Consider the following 23224-nt stretch of genomic DNA (forward strand, 5'->3'; position numbering starts at 1 on the left):
AATAAATTCGCCCATTTTTTATGATTTATATTTAAAATTTGTACTTTTAAATAATTTTTATAAATTTTTGGAAAACAATTTTGAATTTTGAGAAAACAATTTTGAAACCTATGAAAGTTTTACAGTCATCTTAAAATAGATGTATTTTTAAGCATACTTGTAAAAAATTAGAGATTTTTAGTCAAAATGTCCTAACATATACGTGAATTTAGATACATATTGGCGTGTTTTGAAATTTGGTATATTTGTTATAAGCGATAATGACGCCAAAATGTGGTTTACACACTTGAAGTATAAACGGCGACTTTTTTACGCTCACATACAATGGGAAAAGAGAAAGGAAAATAGGTTGCTATAAATTAAAGAGTTCGCCAAGTGAACCTTTCTTGGCCCAAACTGAAAAAACTGCGGCAAAATAAATTTTTAAATTTCTACCTAAAAATTACAAAATTTAATATTTAGACGTAATTTGAGTCGTAGAGCCGAAATATGGAAAAAAATTGGCATGTCATTTCAGAAAAAGTCCAATTTTGTGTCAAAATACCTACATTAGAACAATGCTGTATATAAATCTAATATATATCCTAAGTTGCACTTTTGAGACATGAAAAACGCAATTTGAATTTCGTCAATCAGCCCAGTGGAATGGAAGATATAGAACTGTCCCATTTTTTTTTATTTTGCACAGTGTACCTCTTTTGAGGGAGCGGTGTATATCTTGTCATTTGCTACATTCATAGAAGAACCTCTATCGGTCTAAGACTCTACTTTTAATTGAATGCCCCCGTACATTTATTGATTTAGAGTGAAATGAATTTGAACTCGGACCTTCATAACCTGACGACGTCCACTATAATAGGAAGCAAACAAAGTCGATCACTTATCACTTCCTCTTAATACTTCTATTATTATCTCTTTAATCGTTAACTCGTATGCTCCATAACAATGTATTTAATTTTCTTTTTACAATTATTAAATAATTCATATAGGAATTTCAAATATATTATCTAGAAATAAAAAGTATTCATATCGTATATTTGATTAAAACTACACATGTTAAATACCTATGAAGTCAGAATGATTGTTTTTATGATAACAATTGACATATACGTGAATATATGAGTGAATGTAAGTGTACACTTCAATTTCCTTCAGGATTTAATTAAAAAAGTATAAGTTATTATTTAACAGCATTTAGTAAAACAGATAGTCTATTTTAAGCAATTATTGAATTTTTTCTTTCAGTGAGCTGCACTTCCGAATTTATAAGTGATAGTGTTAGTGTATAATTTCGTTTCCGGTAACCAAACATACGCTTTTCATTTGTTTTCGCTTTAAACAGTTCCGAAAATATAAACAAATTTAAAGCAAAATCTAGCAGTTAATAAGTAAAATTATCTTTTTATACAGTAATCTAACATTCTGGAACTAACAAATCACATTATTTTTTTTTAACACTTACCCATATACGGAATTAAGATCTGCGTTCTCCTTTTACGTATAATTTAAATTAAATAAAAATATGGAAGCTTTCAGATTTTATGTAGCTCCTAAAGAGGCGTTTTTTCTATTTACACCACACGTACACGTTTCGTGAACATTTGGCTAACGCATCTTAGGGCTACCTAATCTGCAGATTAGCTGATTTGCTCCGTTAAAGTGCGGAATCAAGAGTTTTCCGTATTTTAGCTGGTAATGTGCACATTAACGGCTTCCGTATCGTTCAAGTTCAAAAGTTTGTCATTTCCTTTCCCTCCTTGATTGTAATAACTTGATTGATATATAGAAATATAAATAACATTATGTTAATTTCCTTAATTTTAATAACATTTTATACCGTTTATTTTTTTGTATTGTAGTTTTTAATTGATTGATGATTGATTCTTCGTGCTTTACAACTAATTTGTTGATTATATAATTGTAGTAACTTTATTTTTTAGATATATATATATATATATATATATATATATATAACATTATATTAATTTGAGCGTACAGTAGTTGATGCTTGTTGATGCTCCAGCAAAACACTTATTTTCATTTTAAAGAGTGCCTAGTAAGTAATGTGACAATTATATAGGTAATTAGGTAATCTGAGATACCCGCACTTTAACGGATCATGCTAGTTAATCTGCGGATTAACTAGAAAATCTGCAGAATAACTCATTTCCGCACGTTAGCGGTAACCTGCATACCCTTCCCCTTCCACGGTTTAAAAATCCTTTCCCGACCTTTATTTTCGCAATCGTTGGCTATAATCGTATACTTTCAGATACAGAAGTACTTTAAATGATGAAAATATTCATGTTTTGACAATGTCGAAATTTTTTAAAAATTTGTAAGGATCTTAAGTTTTACTAACGTTTATTTTATTTTAAATCTTTACTATCACTTCTTATTTTCTACTTCCGGCCAGAATTATAAGCGTGAAGGTTTTTATGCAAAGTTTGTCTGGCGAACGCCAAGTATTTAAGTGTGGCCTTTTTGCCAAGCGAAAGAGAGGAAGCAGCGAGTTCGAAGCAGGCCGCTTACCTTAGAAGTTACGCAGTTGCTATTTGCCTTCCAGGCCAGAGGTTTTAATCCTCTTGATAAATTGAACGTATTGTAGTGTTCACAGTCTCTGTGCTACATACGCTTCCTGTTATTATAAGGCCAATCTTCCACGTGTATTATTCTAAAGTTAAATTAGAGTTTAGTTTTATTTTTATACTTTTTTACGTTAGACCCCGAGTGGAGGGTCAGTGTATTCCGAAGTACGGAAGTTATTGTATATAGAGAAAAATAAAGGGTTTTGTATACCCTTCGTCTGTATCCTGTCTACTTACCACAATTAGTGAACATAGCTTTAGTAAGCTCTCTGTTCCGAGTCAGGTCCTTGTATGTTCCCGAAGAAGGTTAGAAGGAATATTGAACCTGATAGTGGCGCCCAACGAAGAAGAATAACCATGGCCGAGTTTCAAGAAGAACCTGTGCTGCCTGCAGAAACGGCTCAGAATCCAGAAATGCCAGCTGCCGCCCTGGAAGGATTCGGTTACATCGTCCAGACCATGCGCGCTTCGATGAAACCAGAAGCAACGTTTAATAGAAACTCACCGGTAACCAGTTTTTTGGAAAAATTGGATGACCACTTCATGCTCTACCCCGTGCACGAGTTTCAAAAAGTTACCTTAGCTACCAGCGCTTTGAGGGGCCAAGCGCTTAACTGGTTCAAATGTATCGGCAGAAGTCTCTTGGGTCAAGCAGGAAGTCCCACCTTACGAAAATTTCAAGACTGCCCTACTAAAAGCCTTCCCTGTTGTAAGGGATCGTGCGAAATTAGAAACGGAACATTTTAGTATATATCAACAAAGAATCGAAAACCTCTCGAGCTTTATTTTAAGAAAAATTCACGTTTTCAAGCTCTTGTATGGAAACCGTCCGGATCCTGAAATAATTCAAGTGATTTTGCCGAGGTTACTGCCCCAAGTGCAAGAATTTATTGAATTAAGAAATCCGACTACACTGGAAAAGTTATTTGAGCTAGCAATCCAATTTGAAAGTAGAAGAACGGCGGACGTCGAAAGAAGACGCCAATATCAACAGCGAAACCAATTTGGTATGCCAAGACTACAGCAAACTCAAGCATACGGCTACGGAGAAAAAGCGAATCAGTGGGCAAGGAAACCCGAGCATTCAAAAACAGCCGGCGAACATCGACAGTTCAATAGCAACCCAGGAAAAGTCTCAAGGCCAGGGGAAAAAGAAGGAAAGCACGGAAAGGAAAAATAATTTAAACTAAAACGGATTTCTGCTGACGAGAGGGTGCGGAAATCCGAAGGCCACGAAAACCCCTCTTCCTACAAGTTAAATACAGTAATGGTGAAAAATTTGACTCTTCCGAAGATTGAAGTGTTGGTGAATAATATCCCGGCCACCGCACTCCTGGATACCGGCGCGCAATGTTCCTGTGTGGCAGAAGTCTTTTTTAGAAAGTATTTTCGCAAATACCGCATATATAATGCGGATAATACGACAGTATTAGCGGCGCAAGGAGAACAATGTACGTGCTTAGGTAAAGTACCTTTGTATGTCCGTATCAAGGACGAACAAGTAAAGGTGATGTTTTTTATAGTAAAGAATTTGCAAGCACATTTGATCTTAGGAATAGACTTTCTTTCAGACGCACAAGCTACACTGGATTTTAATGAAGCGTCCCTTAAGCTGACAATGAAACCAGTGCGTGTAAAAAAGGTTGAACCGCCAAGGTTAAATCTTGACCACCTGCCTAATGACGAGCAAGATAGAATTCGACAAGTGGTAAGTGAATTTGCTTCGTTATTTAGTGATATTCCAGGATTTACTCAGGTTACTAACCATAGTATTGACACCGGAGATGCATTGCCAGTTCGTCAAAAACCATACCGGTATGATAAGAATAAGGAAAAAATTATAGAATGGCATATTACCGATATGCTACGTAAAAAGATCATAACGCCCATCTCAAGTAGTTATGCTAGCCCGGTGGTTTTATGTAAGAAAAATAATGATTATCCTTTGGAGCATCCAAAAAGGTGGAGATTCGCTATTGATTACCGTAAATTAAATTCCATAACGAAATATCCGGTATATCCGTTACCGATCATAGAAGAAATTTTAAGGAACATAAAATCAACCAAATTTATGACGACTTTAGACTTAACGACTGGTTATTTTCAAATAGGGGTGAGGCCTGAGGACGTGCCTAAGACTGCTTTTATAACCAAGTCTGGCACTTATGCATTTTTGCGTATGCCGTTTAGTCTTTCAGGGGCCCCGACAACATTTCAGCGATGCATGGACATTGTGTTAAGACCTGTTCTTGGAAAGTCCACATTTATCTATTTAGACGATATCATTATTACTAGTGATAATCTCGACCAACATATACAGGATTTAAGACAGGTGTTTTCTTTATTAAATGAGGCCGGTCTAAAAGTTAATGTCGAAAAGTGCAAATTTGCAGCCCCTGAATTAAAATATTTAGGTTACAAAATATCTCAAAAAGGGATCGAGACAGATGAATCAAAAATAATCGCTGTACAAAATTATCCGACTCCAAACACGGCAAAGAAGCTCTCTTCTTTTCTAGGACTTTGTTCATATTATAGGTCCTTTATAAAAGATTTTGCGGCTATCGCTGAGCCATTGTTAAAATTAAAAAGGAAAAAGGCAAGATTCTCGTGGACGGCCGAAGCCAATAGTGCTTTCGAAAAATTAAAACAAGCATTAACGCAAGCCCCTGTGTTAAAATTTCCTGAAAAGGATGAAAATTTAGAAATTTCAGCGGATGCTTCGGATTATGCGGTAGGAGCGGTACTTTCGCAAAATCAGCAGCCCGTGGCATTTTTAGCCGAACTTTAAATCAAACACAAAGAAACTATTCCGCGACCGAGAGAGAGGCACTTGCAGTTCTGTTAGCAGTGCAAAAGTTCCGAGTCTATTTTGGAAAGGCGCCGATAACAGTATACTCTGATCATGCGGCGGTAACTAGATTGTATTCAGGAAAAAATTTATCCCCAAGGTTAATAAGATGGGCACTCAAGCTGCAAGAATATAATCTGGTAATCAAGCATACCCCCGGAAAGGAAAATATCGTAGCAGATGCCCTATCACGAATTAAATTAGACGAACAAGGTAATACCGTAAAAGTTGCAATGCTTACAGCGTGTACAATAAATTCCAGAGAAACTGTAATAACAGAACTGGGTAAGGATCCTGAGTTTGGAAGTATTTATGAGTATTTGAAGGATCCTGAAAATTTTAGCCACCAAGATATTGTGGCGATAAGAAATAGAGCGGCCCATTACGAACTAATAGATGGTCTATTATTCTACACAAAACTACGAATTCCAACAACGAATTTCGACCTGTTATCCCAGCTAGTCTTAGATTAAATATCCTGCATGAGCTCCATGACAGCCCTTTAGCTTCTCATGCTGGTATTCGAAAAACTATCCAACGCGTACGCGAGGCAGTCTACTTTCCTGAACTGCAAAAGTTAACAAGGGCGTATGTCCAGTCCTGCCCAACATGTCAAGCCGTTAATTATATTAATTTCCGCCCGGCCGGGTTTCTAAATAGTATTAAATCCGAATTTCCAAATGAAATAATTGGCATCGATTTATTGGGCCCTTTCCCAAAAAGTCAGTTAAATAAAAGTCGCTATCTCCTTGTTATGGTTGATCATTTTAGTAAATGGACCGAAATTGTTCCCTTAAAACGAGCCTCCGCGAAATTGGTTACCGATTCTATTTTAAATAAATATATTTTAAAATACGGGGCGCCCCTAAAAGTTATATCGGATAATGGTCCTCAATTTGTAAGTAATATATTTGAAGACATGTGCCAAAAACTGGGCATACGTCATTTAAAAATGGTCCCGTATCGGCCGCAATCAAATATAGCGGAACGGGTCAACAAAAATATAGTGAAAATTATCCGTAGTTATGTTAAAAATTTTCATAAAAGCTGGTATAACTATGTCAATGAATTTGCTTTCGCCCTTAGGACCGCAAAACATGATACAACGGGCAAAACTCCTGCTGAGTTATTTCTAGGCAGAAAGATTATAACACCGTTAGATAAACTATATTATGTGCAACAAAGAGCCCCAGAATTTAAAATGGGTGATATAGAAAAACTAATAAAAGGAACAAAAAAGAATACGGAAGTAGCACAAAGAAAACAGAAATTATATTATGATTTGAAACGACGGGGGGTAACTTATAAAGTAGGGGATGAAGTTTTAAAAATTAAGCATTCACTTTCTTCAGCACCAGAAGATAAAACTGCCAAATTTTTCCACGATTTGAAGGACCATATGTTATAGAAAAAATAACTCACGCTGTTGTAGGGTTAAAAGCCAGAAATGGTGAAACCTGTTCCGCAAACATTGATCAAATCAAGCCCTACTTCGATCGTAATAAAATGCAAATCTTTTCAGATCTTTTGCAGGATCCGGCACGGCAGACACCGCAGGTACAAGTTCCAGAGGTGAAAAAACGACAAGTACAAGGGCAAGCCAATGAGAGACAGAAGCAAGTGAAAAGAAAATTGCCCCGCGGAAAAATGGAAGGTAACAAGAAAAAGAAGCCGTTCCACCGTCCAGAAAACAGAGTTCACGAACATCCCCAGAATGAAGAAGGCAGAAGGACGACGTATGTGAAGAGGACCAGGAGAAATGACGGCAACTATAACCCGGCTTTAAAACGGAAGATCTACTCATCCGACAGAACTCTCCGCAGCAAAAGTCGCCGAACTGCGGAAGGGCCATCAGCGGCGGAGGAAAAAGTACAAGAAAAATTTGAACGGCCAACAACGAGGTCCAAGCAGGATCACGACAGAAGTTTCCCGGTTCCGCCAAGACCAGCTGCCATCAAACGGCAAAGACCACAAGCAGAGGAGAAAAGGAAAGTATTCAAGGGTGGCCGTACTGGTGAGAAAAGGAAGCTTCCAGAGGAAAGCACTGAAGGGCGATCCCGTAGAAGAAGGAGGATAAACCAAGCTACTATCTGCTATACCTTTAAAGACTGGGCCCAGAAAAGGATGTCCGAATATTACAAAGATAAGTAAAATTTTATGTTACTTTGCAAACTTAAGTTAATCTTTCATTCTTACTGCAAGTGGCAGATTTCAAGAAGTTTTACCTCATGCGAGGTCTACCTTTATCGCCAAAAGGGCGAGAAATGAGTAGTGACCGATTTTCGTATTATGATTTTAAATTACTCGTGCGTAAAACTAAAGTTGATGTATAATAGCGTTGTGTAAAGACTTAAATATTGTAAAAAGTTATTGTATAAATTTTATTTAAAACATTCTAGCAAGAAAGAAGTTTTAGTCTGAAAGACTTTTTGAAATGTAGTATTATTTCAATGTAGAAAGAATTGGCACTTGCTTTGAAAAGAATAGAAGTTAACAATGTACTACTAATGTATGTTTTCAAATGTGTAAAATTAACGGCATGTTGATATGTTCTTATATACATGTGAACTGTTATTTTAAATGTTAAGAAATACCGTGATATGGTAAAAGTGAAAGTAATGTTAAAAATTTGTTATTCGTGTGACTGTAAAGATTAAATCATGGCGAATATGTGGTAAAGGTTGAATGATGTAGTTAGGCTCTCTGACGCTACACTTTAGAGTTAGCCACTTTTAGAATAGTACCTCAGGGTTAGAGTTGAAAGTAGGGTGTGTTAAGAGGTCTCGTTATGTTGAATTTTAACACGTTAGTGTTTTGATTGTAGGAGGAAGTGTGGCACACGTAGACAGAAACACATTCGTGTTTGGTGTTCTTTTACAACACATGTCAGAGAGCACGGGGAGAGATAATTAAAATAGTCATGAATGAAATAAGAATGTTAAGAGAAGTATATTCTATATGTTATTTGCAATGTCATTGTGTAACATTTCATTAAACTAGTTTTCCTTCCAGATCTCTGGAAGGAACCAGAATTGAATAAAGCTCCTGTTTAGATGCAGTACAGATGAAAAAAAGATTGTTGTATATCCTATTGTAACAAATTTCTTTCTTTTAAATTTTCTAGTTTCTAGCGAAGCATTTTTTGTAAAAGATTGGCCTCGCGTTAGTTTCTAGAGCTAAAAGTTTTCAACAAGGTCGTTTTAGACCTCAGTTTCAAACTAATTAACTCTGGCGGGAAGTATGTAAGGATCTTAAGTTTTACTAACGTTTATTTTATTTTAAATCTTTACTATCACTTCTTATTTTCTACTTCCGGCCAGAATTATAAGCGTGAAGGTTTTTATGCAAAGTTTGTCTGGCGAACGCCAAGTATTTAAGTGTGGCCTTTTTGCCAAGCGAAAGAGAGGAAGCAGCGAGTTCGAAGCAGGCCGCTTACCTTAGAAGTTACGCAGTTGCTATTTGCCTTCCAGGCCAGAGGTTTTAATCCTCTTGATAAATTGAACGTATTGTAGTGTTCACAGTCTCTGTGCTACATACGCTTCCTGTTATTATAAGGCCAATCTTCCACGTGTATTATTCTAAAGTTAAATTAGAGTTTAGTTTTATTTTTATACTTTTTTACGTTAGACCCCGAGTGGAGGGTCAGTGTATTCCGAAGTACGGAAGTTATTGTATATAGAGAAAAATAAAGGGTTTTGTATACCCTTCGTCTGTATCCTGTCTACTTACCACAATTAGTGAACATAGCTTTAGTAAGCTCTCTGTTCCGAGTCAGGTCCTTGTATGTTCCCGAAGAAGGTTAGAAGGAATATTGAACCTGATAAATTAATTTTCGACAAATAACGAAATCTAACTTTTAGTGCTGTTTCCAGGTTCTCGTTTTGTATTCGTTTCCTATACGACAAAAGTTGACCGGGATATTTAAATTCAAAATTTACAATTTTTGATGTCATTTACAATTTGCTTTGAGGGATCTGTTAATTAAGCTAGAATTAAGGAAATAAGTTTAAATGAAGTACAGCCAAAAATATGTATAATTTAATGCTATATTATCAAGTCATATGTAGTGTCCACATCAGATGTTTAAATATTCAAAATAGGTTCGATTTTAGAACATAATTAATATCTTCCAATTTAAAAATGGGAAATAATAATCTTCACGACCTGCTCTTCAGCACCGCATTCTTTAGATGAAATTCGTAATCAGTTTTTCACATATTTGAATATTGAGGGTGACCAATGACACATTTGATTTCCGCTTTAAGTTCTTTCGTTGTTCATCTTTCTAGGATTCTAAGTTCATATTTTTGAGACTTTTAATAATACAGTCACGCAGAAAGGCGATGTTTTCAACAGAGCAGTTGGGTGGAGAGCGTGGTGATTTAATGTCTGCTGTCGATTCTCTGTCCTCAAATGACTTTTATCAGTCTGCGAACTGTTATTTCATTAGATATACTTTAACGTCCAAAAATTGCAAGCAATTTACTAACAGTTTTTCATAACACTCTCCACCCTTGTAATGAGTTTTCACAATCAAAGTTTGCAGTTCTTTCACGTAATACTCCATGTAAAGGAGCTGCGAAATACACCGACTTTGATAAAATACAGGTTTATCAGGTCAAATCAAACTCACCATTTTTAAATCGGAGTACATGTCTATAAGCATGTAAAAATATTTTCACTTTCTAAAAACACAGTGTTTTTAGTGGGCATATTAAATCCGCCGCTTTTGTTGGGACACCTTATACGTGTTTACAGTCCTTACATTTTTTCTAAGGAAACTTTGTAATCGTATAAAATATAAAACAAAATCTTTGTCTCACGTGCGACAAAAAAATGACTCCGATACTTAATTTCAAAATTTGCAATTTTTTATGTCATTTTCAATTTGTATTGAGGAGTCGGTTAATAAATTAAATTAGAATTATTCGAGGTCATTTCTTTCCTCTTAAATGCCATTAAATGATATTGTTTTGTGATTTACTAGTGTCTCTAATTTATAAAATTCACTTTCAGTATGCAAAAAGAAATTTCACACAAGTAATTTATAAATTTTCAAAATCTAAGAATCCGTTATGAGTACTCTCATGAAGTTTTATTATTTCAGAATTATCAATTCTGCTAACTGCACAAAAATTAATAAAGCTACAAATATTTTATTTTCAATTAAAGAAAATAATACGATGAGTTGGCTGCGTGCCAGACTGAAGCCTGTCAGTGTTTTCTAACGTATAATTCTACAAGATATTGCGAATGAGATTTCCATACCGAAAAATATTGTACAGCTAATTACTTTTCACAATAATCTGCCTAGAAATACTCATAATTCAAATCTCTTTCAAGAACCTTTCTCTAAACGAAATTTTATTTTTAGTTACGTACATATAGTACAGATATTTCGTTCTTCTATTAATGTACGACCCTTCGGCCAGTTTTTGTCCTACGGGGGTCAAACTTCGTGCTTTACTTTTTATAATCAGTATAACCTTTTGTTGTGACTTATCTCACAGTATCAACATTAGAATAAGCCCACAAAATTCATCGTGGCCAGGAGAGCAGGATTGCGCTTGTCATTGGTAAGAGTCTTGAGCACCATACAGGTGATGGTACGACCAGTTTCGCCCCCCCCTCCATTTTGATGAAGATCAGTCCAAGGAGACGGGTCCGAGCGTCTCCCACCCCTCTTCCCTTACGGCCAACCCCTCGAGAGGACTTTCGGCTCGACATATATTTAGAGTGCCCCCATGCATGTGACACCTGTAAATGTATAGTGCATGCAACACTATACACGCCTTCTCTGGATTCGAACCCGGGCACTTCGGTACCGCTGTAGGCTGCTCTAACCACTATAGCGTCGGGCTAGTATAACCTTTTTCGAAATATAAATGTGGCAAATAAAAATGATTTCTTTAAATTTAAAACTATCAAAACGCGACTATTTCAGTCATTTAAAACATTTTTGTGAACGGAAGTACATATCTACAACCAACGGTTTTGGAAATAAAAGCTGGGGGACATGGTGTATGTCGTATACCATTAACTCTGTTGGGATCGTTGCAGCGATAAATAAAACCAACTAAAACGATCCTTGTAATCAAAACTGAAGAGAGACTGTCAAACTTTAAAAGGTTTTATCCTTTGTTACTTAAGAGCTTTGGTGATTAATAGTACTCTATTGCATAAAATAAGGATGTATCAAAAGGAAGAAATTTTAAATTAGCATTAAAATCGTGAGGCAGATATGTTTTAATGAGGTTACATTTAAAAATAGCATCGAATTTTGATTGGCATTACAATGGATTGGATTATTTTATTATAGTAAAGCACATACAGCCAAATTTTGAAATCTGTTAAGAAGAAAAGAGTCTTAATGCACTTAAATGACTAATTATAGAACAATAGCAGGCCGCAAGCTGTCGTGCAGGTATAGTCGCTGATCACTGGTGGGCTGGCTGCATGGACGCTTTCATGGCTTCAGTGTAATATGTAAAGTGTTTTGTGCAATGGGTCTATGTGGATACTAGCCAGTTCTCTTTAGAAAATTCGGTAAAAGTTTACAATTGGGTGCCTCTTGTTTTTTGGCGATTCTTTCTTGACGCCAAAATCGGCGCCAGGAAGGCACAATTTCAAGATGACCGCTACACAAAACCAAAATAAGAAGTCAAAGAATTGCACAAACTCTGCGTCCATGTACACATCGATCTGTTTTCACTTAAAAAAACATCCTAGAGTTGCACAAACTAGGCATTGCGCACTGCCTTAAATTTGTCCATGTACACATCAATCTAATTTCATTTAAATAAAATCAGGAAGCTAAAACAAAGTTAAAACTATCATGGTAACCAGAAGTGAGGTTTCATCGTCAAAATTTAAAAAACAATTGTTGCTAATCGAAGGGGCACCCAATTCTACACTACAGCCGAAAATTCTCCACGAAGGCATCCTTTCCCTAAGGCAGATAACCCGCGTGTGCTTTCCCATAATTGAATAAATCAAAACAGAATAATAGTAGTAGCAAGATCTTTAAGCCAGCGATCATGCGTGCTGACGTCATGATTACATGTAACTTCAATAAATAATATTTAATTATAATAAAAGGTACGAATACTATATTAATAAAGATATTTGATTATAAATAAAGATGAATAATTCGTATCAATAAGGAAAGAGTATTAAAAGAATAATCCATAAAATTCATTATAAACAGTAAAAGTTACAGCTAACAAATTCCTTACTTTTCCAGGCGACTATAAAACTGTTTTGAAAACTTTTTGCCTGTAGCTACTTTTATCCATTAATGATCTTAGAACAATCAACGCAATGATGAATTATTACAACCCGTTGTGGAAAGTTTCATATTTCCGAATCACTGATGTAGAAATGCGCAGAACTGATTACGATTACGATTTTCTAACTCTGTAATTTTAGTTGATGCTATTCGATTATCAGGTATCGAAAAAGAACGCACTAAGCATAAACGGTCTCAAAAGAAGAATTTGATAGTTTGCCAAGCTTTTCGTTCGTTCTTACGTCAGTCACGTGAGACTTAAATGAGCCAAGAAATGACTCACGTGAGCAAAGAAAAGATTTAAAATCATCAAGTTATATAACTCTGCTTGAGGACTTCGTGAAGGAAACATTGCAATATATTATTATATCAATGAAATACGAAAGATTGTGACAAAATAAATTAGGTCATGGTGACAAGGTCCCATGAATTTGTATTTAATAGAGCGCGATACGATGGAATTTATAATCGCAACTATATATTAATACATTCATGATTCGGATTATTCTAGACATTTAATTATTACAATTTCATAGACACAGCATTTTCTCTTTGAAAAATTTACAATTTGCAATATATTATTATATCAATGAAATACGAAAGATTGTGACAAAATAAATTAGGTCATGGTGACAAGGTCCCATGAATTTGTATTTAATAGAGCGCGATACGATGGAATTTATAATCGCAACTATATATTAATACATTCATGATTCGGATTATTCTAGACATTTAATTATTACAATTTCATAGACACAGCATTTTCTCTTTGAAAAATTTACAATTTGATGACAAAAGCATTCAGTAAAAATATAGAATTCACTTAAAATATATAATAGAAAAAAGTAGCGTTTCACAGAGATAATTTGTTTACATTACCTCCCACCAATGCTTCAGACATCCTTTCATTTCGTAGATAATTCTTTTCAAAACATCGGACCAAGGACCAAGGCGTTTGGTTACGGAGTACCTTGGCAATAAATTGAAATTACCACTACATCATCGTTAATAAAATTTAAATAAATAAGAGAAAGCAATTAAAATATCGGTGTTCGTAACACGCCTCCCGATATCTGACTGTGGCACTTCCAACACTTTTCGATAGATGGCGCCACGACCACTTTCATGATATCCACTTGGTTCTTAAATTTTATTCTTTAAACTTTTTCCATCTCAGTGATTGATGTTTATTGTGTTATTCATGTCGCTATCCATGTTAAAGATGAAGTTATTAATGTGACAATATTAGGTAGCCGAGGCCTGGTTTAATTTATCCATTAATTCTTATATACTGCATAGGAAATTTTTAGCACAGAAGGACTATTAGTTTCGAAACGGCATTTTGCGTCGAATCGCTATAAACGTCTACATCACTTTTCAAATTATTGCTTCCTGTATTATATTTGAAAAAATTAAATAAAGAAGAATCTGCATGAATGTATGTTTGTTTCTCGCATACACACTCTCGAATTATTCTAATTTATTTATTAACCATTGCCTCAATGCAAATTCGGAAGGACGTCAAGTATTTCAAATTTTGTAATCAATTTTCATCAATCTTGTACGGTAGTCAAACGTTTTGTGTTTTATTTTTTTATAACGAGTATAAAATTTTCCTAAATAAACGTCAGAGGAACGTGCAAGAAGTTGGATTTCGAATTTTACACAAAATTAATTTTTAGAAATTAAAAATGCTAAATTTTTCTAAAAATACTAAAAATGCTAATCTTTGCGTCATTTAAAATATTTTTGTGATTGATCAATGCGTAATTAAGGCCAGATAAGGATTTTATTTGACACGTTTTGATATAAAACTATTCCTTAATTTCGCCTATATTCAGACATTCAATAAACTTGAATATATTAAAAAAATAAATAAACATGAGTATGTTGAGACCTAAATTAATTCTGTTCTGGGGAAAAATCGTTTTAAGATTTTATAGTGTTAACAGAAGTACAGTGCTTATCGTAAACATATAAAGAAAAATGTAATTTTTAGTTAATAATGACCGATATCTATACACAATAATTCACAAATTGCGTCATTCTCAGGCATTCTCTTATCTTTCAGGCAAGTTTTCACGGCAGAAGCGAACTCGATGCGTCTGAACCAACCGAATTAAACTGGTTTTTAATCCTCTTAATGCATAAAAAATTCTGCATATCGTTTTAGGAAGCGATAAAAAATCCTTTGCTTCATTATAACGCTTCGCCCGCGAATATAATGTTAATTAGATATATCTGCTGGACTCAACTATCATACTTGCTGGCAGAAAATTTTGTTATTTTATTATTTTACTCTCATACATAACTTCGAATGAAAAAATTAATTTGAAGTATAACAGAACGTCACTAGAGAAAGTGTGGCTAAACTAAAACTGATTCAATGAGTCCGAAAACCAGCTATCTCTATTTTTTTCTAATTTTTCTGTTTAGAATGAGTATCTAGTTTATAAAGTAACTAATTTATTTTAGAAATTTCAGATATTCTGCCTTCATAACGATGAAAGTGAATTCTGATATTAAAATGCTTTCTAAGTTATTGATAGATGAGGTTAATATTTCAAAAATAACGAGAATTCCAAAGATATTATACATTACATTAACCTAAGTAATATTAATAACGGAATCAGACAGAACTCATATTTCCTTACAATTAATTCAATAAATTAGAATTTGGATTCCGCAGTATGACCTAGAATGCTTTCGATTTCCTTTTGGTATTTTACACCCAACCAGTGGCGTGCCGTAGGTTTTCATGCAGGGTGTGCAGAGAATAACAACAACAATAATAATAAAACCATAAAAATGTACATTAAACACTTCTTTAACTTTTTATTATTCATTTGTACACAAAATCCATACGTCTATCCGCATTACTAACAAAATCATCAATTACATGACCATAAAACTCTGAGTTTGATATTTCTTAAAAAAGTGTAATAAGTGTAACATTTCTTTTTCTATTGTTATTAGAGATAAATTGCTTAATCTATCCTGGCTCATTGTATTGCGAGCATAATTTTTTACTCTTTTCAATGCTGAAAATGATCTCTCCACCGAAGCAGTTGCAAATGGAATTGTACAAATTAAATGTGCCAATTTACCTACTTCGCTTAGGGCATCTGCCAAATCATTCAGTATTATATGCTGAATAAGTTTCGATAAATTCATTTCGCAGTATGACTCACTACGATAAAGAACGCATAATTCATTGGTTAGCTTTACAAAATCGAAATGTTTTGCATAAGCGTTCTTTAACAAATTAAGACATTCATCCGGAAATTTACTTTGATATTTCTTAAAAAAACGGAAATTCAATAGTTCCAAAAATTTGAGCGAATTTAATTTTTTAAAACGGACATCTAACTGACAATAAATAGTGTCCATTATTTCATAATTTAAATTTTTAAAATGTTGGTCTTGGCCTACACTTGAGTTTTGTAAATTTACACGACTTTTTTTAAATTTAGGGGACCCACTACAGAAATAGTCTCTTCATAAACTTCATCAAATGCAACATATTTTGAATTGCATTTTTTACTTCCTCTACTTTTTGACTAGAATATGCTATATCTAAGTTAGGTTTTTGTAAAATATCAAATAGAACATCAGTATAACTAAACATTTTTGGCAAAAATATTTAGGAGAAAATTACCGTTAAATTCTTGAAAAAACATGTGATAACTCTTTGCAATATTAATTGTATCGTTATCCCAGCCTTCTGGATTCTCAATAATATTTTCAAATAAATCAGATAGGGATTGCCGTTCGCTTTTTATGGTATTTACCAAACGAGATGAATAGTTCCATCGTGTTGTAGCTAATTTTGGAAATTTTCTTTTAATAATTTCATTTAAAACATGATTTCTTTTTGTAGACACCGAAAAAAATGAGACTATGCCAGAAATTGTTGCAAAATATAATTTACAATCTTTTATAAACAATACAGATTAAGTACATGTGCGCAACAATGCACAAACATAGCTTCTGGGAAAATGTTTTTTACTTTTTTCTATGTCCCATTCAATGCTCCTGCCATGACTGCCGCCCTCGTCGTACATTTGAGCAATCAGTTTATTCTCACACCCCCCCCCCAACTCAAAATCGCTACTTGCATAACATTACACAAAGCTTCCGCTGAACGATCACCACTAACATCTTTAAAAAACAAAAATCTTTCCACTGGTGCACTACAATTATTAACATATTGTAGCACAACCGGATAATTGCGATTTGTGAGATATGTCAGATGTTTCATCCAGCATAATAGAAACGAATGGCGTTTCTTTTACACCATTTCTAATTTCTGAAATTACAGTATTTTTTATCGACGCAATAATATCATTTTGTATTCTATTAGAGGTTCCCGAAAATACAGTTGCAGTTCTTAGAATGGTTGCTAAAAGGTCATCAAATTTACTAATTAAAGTTATTATTTCTATATAATTTCCTCGATTAAGAAAATTTATATTCTCATTGTGTCCACGAAATGCATCTTCTTGTTTTGCTAAGTAACAAACTGCATCTATTAATCTCTTCAGAACATTTATATTTCTTGTTACCTTTTCATTGTGTTGACCAATCGATGAAGCCTTTTGTTGATCTAACATTAAATCTATCCTGGCGGTACTAAATGTCTTTAATAGTATTAGGCCATTTATGTGAGATTGTGTTTTTTTATGTTTCTTTGCAGCTTCGTGGAGATGATTTAAATCACTGTAGCCTTGTTTCGTCCAAATATTCTTGTCCTTTTCAATTACAACAAAAAGTAAACATGGCCAACAGTACAACTTATTCAATTCACTACAACCGGTTAACCATTTAAATTTTTCATACATAGGTTTTTGAAAATGTCGTACACACTGTTGTCCTTTAATCGTAACGTTTTGCGATAGAATAATATCCGGCATCGGTCTACTTAATTTAACTATTTCGTTTTTTGTAGTAACGTCTCGTCGCGAAAATGGATTTTCCAATAAATCTTTAATTATTGAGACATCTGAGTTCTCCATTCTGAAATGGGTTATTTATTATGAATATAAATTTAAAGAATACAATAAATAAAATATTTACCTACGAGTAGTCGAGGTATAGCTATAAAAACAGCTAAACTTACGAGAATTCTACTAGCACTGAAGCAAAAATCATGTCTTGTGTTGTATGGTGTCATATCGGCGGCGAAAAAGCAACGCTTCGGGCTTTCACGAGAAACTTATATTCTCAGCAAACGTAGCACCATACGGCGCCCACCGCTGTGGTGCCTCATCATCAGCCTGATGACATCAGGATGCTCATTGGTGCCGACAAACCGAACGTTTATTCCACGTGCAGAGAATTTCACTGCACGCTGCCACAATAGAACGAACTGTTTCTTGTTCGGTCAGTGGATTAAATTATATTTATTAATTGTTTTTAACATTTGGAAATGATATATTCTGCGAAAAACATCTTGACAATTTTTAAAAACAAAACCAGGGATATGGCGTTAAACAGATAATAAATTATACACCGTCTGTAAGAAACAATGAATAGTGAAATTTGGACTGTTCTGTTAAAATTCGTTTCCAATTTTATCTAACAAAACAAAATTGTTTTTTCAGCGAATTATTTCTATAAATATAATACATCACCGAAATTACTTTACCACACTAAAACATTTCCCTTTATATTGATGAAATACTTCTTTTATATTTCCATAAAAACAAAATCTTACAATATATAAATTTAAACATTAACCGTCTGCAAAATCGTATGGCCAGTTAATCAGTTAAAAAATCAAAAGCGCTTCAGCCAGAAGGCCCCGCTCTAATACAACGCTTAATAAACCGTACCTTCGGATGATTCTGAATGCCAAGTGCAGGAAAAATATCTGCACTTGCCTCAGTGCTATAGTATGCTGTGCTTCTCCAGTAGCCCATACATATAAAGCGTGATTTTCTATTAGTGCGCAGTGCGTACACATCAAAACTTCCTATGTTCGTTTGCTTTTGAACGCTCTACGTGGTGCAGCACCTAGTACCGCACGCACTGGGGAATACAGGCAAGCAAATCAACTTAATATTTGAATATATTATAAATAATATTTATTATATACCATATAAAGATAGGTGCAGAAAATTATTTTCTCTCATAATTTTGCCAGGGTGTGCAGCGCACACCCTGCACATATGGACCGCACGCCACTGCACCCAACATATACAGGGTGTTTATAAAGCCACTATACATTTTTGAGAAATACGTTAAAATTCCAATTTCTTTGGATGCGATCTGAAAGAAGGCTATCAACAGAGTAGGAATAGCCATTGTTTGTGCCCATACACTTGGATTAACATATCAACAGGGGCATAAAGATTTCCCCGCAAATTCAGAAATCAAGCTCTTACCAGAGCAGCTATTAAAACCTTGGAAGCAAATTCAAGCGAACTGGTAGTGTTAAAGATGAAAACTGTTCTGGGAGACCTTCAGTAACACCACACGTTGAGCAAAGCGTACAAGAAGCGATTACGCATCTATACGAAGACCAAGCCGGGGACTCGGTATTTCGCATACTGCTGTTTGGAGAACTCTACGCTGTCATTTAAACAAGAATGCCTACCACATTCAAACTGTGCATAAGCTTGAAGCCGAGGACTATGCAGCTCGGCAAGACATGTGTTATGATTTGTTGGAAGCTGTGGAGAATGAGAACTTAAAGGAGAATCTTCTTTTTAGCGACAAATCCACATTCCATTTCAGCGGCTATGTTAATAGGCATAATTGCCAAATGAGGCCTGATGAACAACTAAACGGGTTATACGAATTTCAGAAAGACACACCTAAAATTAATGCATGGATTGGAATAACTAAATCTAAGCTCTGTGGACCTTTCATATTAGCAGAAAGGACCGTCAGGGGAGAAACTTATCTCGATATGTTGCAACAATACCCTGAGCCACAACTAGTATAAAATGCATTATTGACACTGTTGTCTACCAACAGGATGGGACACCTCTCCATTTTGCCATTATTGTGTGTAATTATCTTAACGAAACGTTTCCTGATGGATTGGTCGTGGCTTTCGAAATACCCTCATTTGCGGTCAGGTCATAAATTTACAATCCCTTTTTTCAAGGGGAGAGCTGACAAGGAGCGGACAATCTCGCTAGGGATCTTGAGAAAATGCGGGGGTTGTTTAAACATCTAACTTCGCTACTTTCAGTTTTATACACAGGAAAATACAAATTGAATTCTTCGAATGAATGCAATTTTGTACAATGAAAATGTATTACTTAACGATAAACTGTAAAATAAATAACATCTTTTTTTAAAGCCATAGGTGTAGAAAGACAGATATTTGTTACACGAATGAATTTGTAGTAAATATTGAGTTTTTCATTTCGAATGCTATGTTCCATGTATGCGAAGTAGCTGAGTATGTGAGATAATAGTCATAACCGAATGGCTTTCAACCTTTTCACGGCTAAGGACTGTTTCTCAATTACATTGTGGTCGCTGCTTTTTGGTTAATTTTCTAATGGCATATAAACAATAATTGTTTTTATTTGAGACTTATGAATAAAATAACGGAAACTAGACTGCAGAAAATTCCTAAGAATGAAGTTAAATAATACTGAAAAATACATTATTGATGCACTTTTGTGTTTTATATGTAGTAGTATTAACTAATACTATAATCCTTAAATTATATATATCTATGCATAGGTATATATAAATGGAACCAAATATAGAACATGGTATAAAATATCTTTATTAGACAATGTTCATTACCATACGTATATTTACGTAATATCAATATAAATAGTTAGTTAGGTTTCGTACATATATAATTTATTTTTATATTTTGTATTTTTTGTATTAGATACAGTATTGTATACGTATCTGAAGTTTAATTTGTTCTCTTTTTGGGTTACGACTTTAAGTGAGAAAGAATTGTTAGGGCCTTCATAGGGATTACATTATATACAATCAGTTAGGATCCGACTTTTCCTTTCTTTTAATCATTATATATATTGAAATACTACTTAATGAGTATACATAAAATATAGCAGTTTTTAAGCTACTTATTTATATATCTGTTGTATGGTCTGGTTTGTTTGATTATAGCAAAGCATTCGATGGTTATTTGCCTAAGGGTAAGGGTGCCTCGTGGAGAACTTTCTAAGCAAAACTGACTCTTATGCACGTTACACGTGGGGAAAACCTCGAAAACGCCAATACAGCCATCCCCGTCGATCCGGATTCGAACCCCGGATCGACCTGAGTTCAACGACTTTACAGCTCAGCCGCTAGTGAGCCACACACACACACACACACACACACATCCACACATATACATTAAATAGTATTTACATGTCGTTTATAAAGTATAATTGAGTGCAATTTAATCATAAAGAGTTAGAAAATATTCTACGGAATTACTTCACTTCGTAGACCTTTTTGTTAAGCTTCACCATATTTCTTAAAGAGAATCTCAATGCTAGTTCCATTTTCAAGCTGTTTATGTACCTTATTTTTCATGCTTTGAATTATATTTAGAAAATTATTTCACTTGGTTATATCTGAAAATGCAGTTTTTTTATTGAAGAATTTAAGGGTAAGAAAAGAATTATACCTTTTTCTAATTAATTATTCTTGAAGCATTTAAATTAAAAAAAAAGCGCACATTAATACGGATCACTGAACTAAAGTGCTCGATACAGGACAGATTAATTAGCTAATAAATTTTGATTTTCGTTGAGTAAGAATGAATTCATCTGCATTCTATAAGAAAGTAAATATTCAAAAAATGTTTTTTTTTTCCTATTCTCGAAGTCATAATATTTTTATTAAATATTCAGCTAATTCATATTCAAATATTCCAATCCATTACAATAAGTAATAAATCGATACAGTAAATAAATAATTAAAATCAATTAAATGGAATTTTAATTGATTTTAATTGCCATTTTCCCGCTGATAAACCCCTCTTTAGAGTTCAATAGCAGTCGATCAGCTTTTGTTGGGGGTTCATTTTTCTTTATGGTATGCTTACGTTATATGTATATATATTATGCATTGCTCATACTTGTCAATTGCAGCTTTTAATATCTTTTGGAAAAAAATCAACATGAGAATCCAGAAAATGATTCTTAGCGACGCTAAAACTATTATTACTAGGCACTCTCATGTCACAGTGTTTAAAAACAAATCCCATTGTTTAAAGGTAGATTCTATGCTCATATTTTAGTCTAAAATTAAAAGCTGCGAGTCAAAATTAAGGGGGTTGCTCTTAGAAAGCCTCAATTAGAAGTAGTTATAGGAAATGTTAATCAATACTTATAATCTTAAGGTATGCAAATATGAGCCCATTTTCCTTAGAAAATTCTCCATGAAATCATGCCTAGCCAACCCTCATATGTTTTGCCATATTCAACACAAAATCATTCTTAAGATGATTAATTAATTAATTTTATGTTAGATGATACGAAGCTTTTCAAAAACTAGGATGCTTTCCGTAAACAATTAGTCAAAGAGTATCGAGTGAAGGCTGGCAGCATTGAACAATTAACATGGTGACGGCGGCGCGGATATTCATTGTTCTTTTCGTGCGGCGGCGCTTGAATTCCGTTTCGTGAGGCGAATAGAACAAGGCCACGAATAGAGCAAAGAAAGTAACAACATATTGCGATAATTGTAAGGACAAGCCGCCACTTTGTTTAGCCTGCTTTAAAAAATTGTATAAAAAATTAATAATTATATTTAATTATACTTAATTTTTAAGTTGCATTTTAAGCTATTTGTTTTGTATTGAATGTTTGATTATAAAGTTGAACATATAATGTTAAAATGAATAATTAAAATAAAATAAAATTTTGTACTACGTATTTTTTAATATGCAAGCGTGACCCATTGATGAGTCATGTCGGCCTGCGGAACAATCAAGCTTGACCCACCGGTGGGTCATGCCGCCCACGGAACAGACAAGTATGACCCACCGGTGGGTCAGGCCGGCGTCAACGTGTTAAAACAGCGAATTATGGCTGCAGCAGCTGAAATTTCACCAATAATTTTACATAAGGCGTTTCGGAGTGTTGTGGAATGGTGGCAATTGTGCCTAGCCACTCGGGGGGGGGACACATTGAATTGTACTAGATCTATTATGCTGCATTTTCATGTAAATAACTTATATTTCAGAAGTAAGCCTGTTTAAACAAAAATGTATAGAGATTTTATATACACCCTGTATTTTAGGAAAACTTTCTTATTTTGACAGTCATTTGAATAAACGGAAAATACCGTTTCGTTTACCATATTATATCATTGGAGGAAAGCAAATGTTTAGTTTAAGGAAATGACAGCAACTAACATTTTACATTTAATCAATTATTGTAAAGCTACACGCCTAAGGAGAGAAACGTCGTTCCTTCTAATTAGGGAAGGCTCATATTTATGTTATACATAGGAAAAGTAATGGAAAGGTTCAATGTAGCCAGCTCGTTCATCAGAGTTCGATCC

General features: G+C 34.3%; 2 protein-coding genes across 8 annotated transcripts in view; one reads left to right on the plus strand and one right to left on the minus strand.

Moving 5' to 3' along the window:
• Positions 1-23224, minus strand: part of LOC118203321 (sialin-like) — a 98612-nt gene that overhangs the window by 54873 nt on the left and 20515 nt on the right. For 2 of the 7 annotated variants that reach the window (XM_085820051.1, XM_085820056.1), the window contains exon 2: positions 13607-13697. The exons of 3 other annotated variants lie outside the window; for them this stretch is intronic. The gene's annotated coding sequence lies outside the window, so the exon portion shown is untranslated. Of the gene's footprint in view, positions 1-12674; positions 12820-13606; positions 13698-23224 lie in introns of those variants that run through there. 2 more of the 7 variants (XM_085820053.1, XM_085820058.1) reach the window with 2 other exon arrangements.
• Positions 1-23224, plus strand: part of LOC118195734 (sialin-like) — a 158878-nt gene that overhangs the window by 41669 nt on the left and 93985 nt on the right. The gene's annotated exons all lie outside the window — the stretch shown is intronic.

This window comes from Stegodyphus dumicola, chromosome 7, assembly GCF_044657685.1.
Source record: "Stegodyphus dumicola isolate Sdum_Otavi_A_Nest chromosome 7, ASM4465768v1".
Lineage (NCBI taxonomy): Eukaryota > Metazoa > Arthropoda > Arachnida > Araneae > Eresidae > Stegodyphus > Stegodyphus dumicola.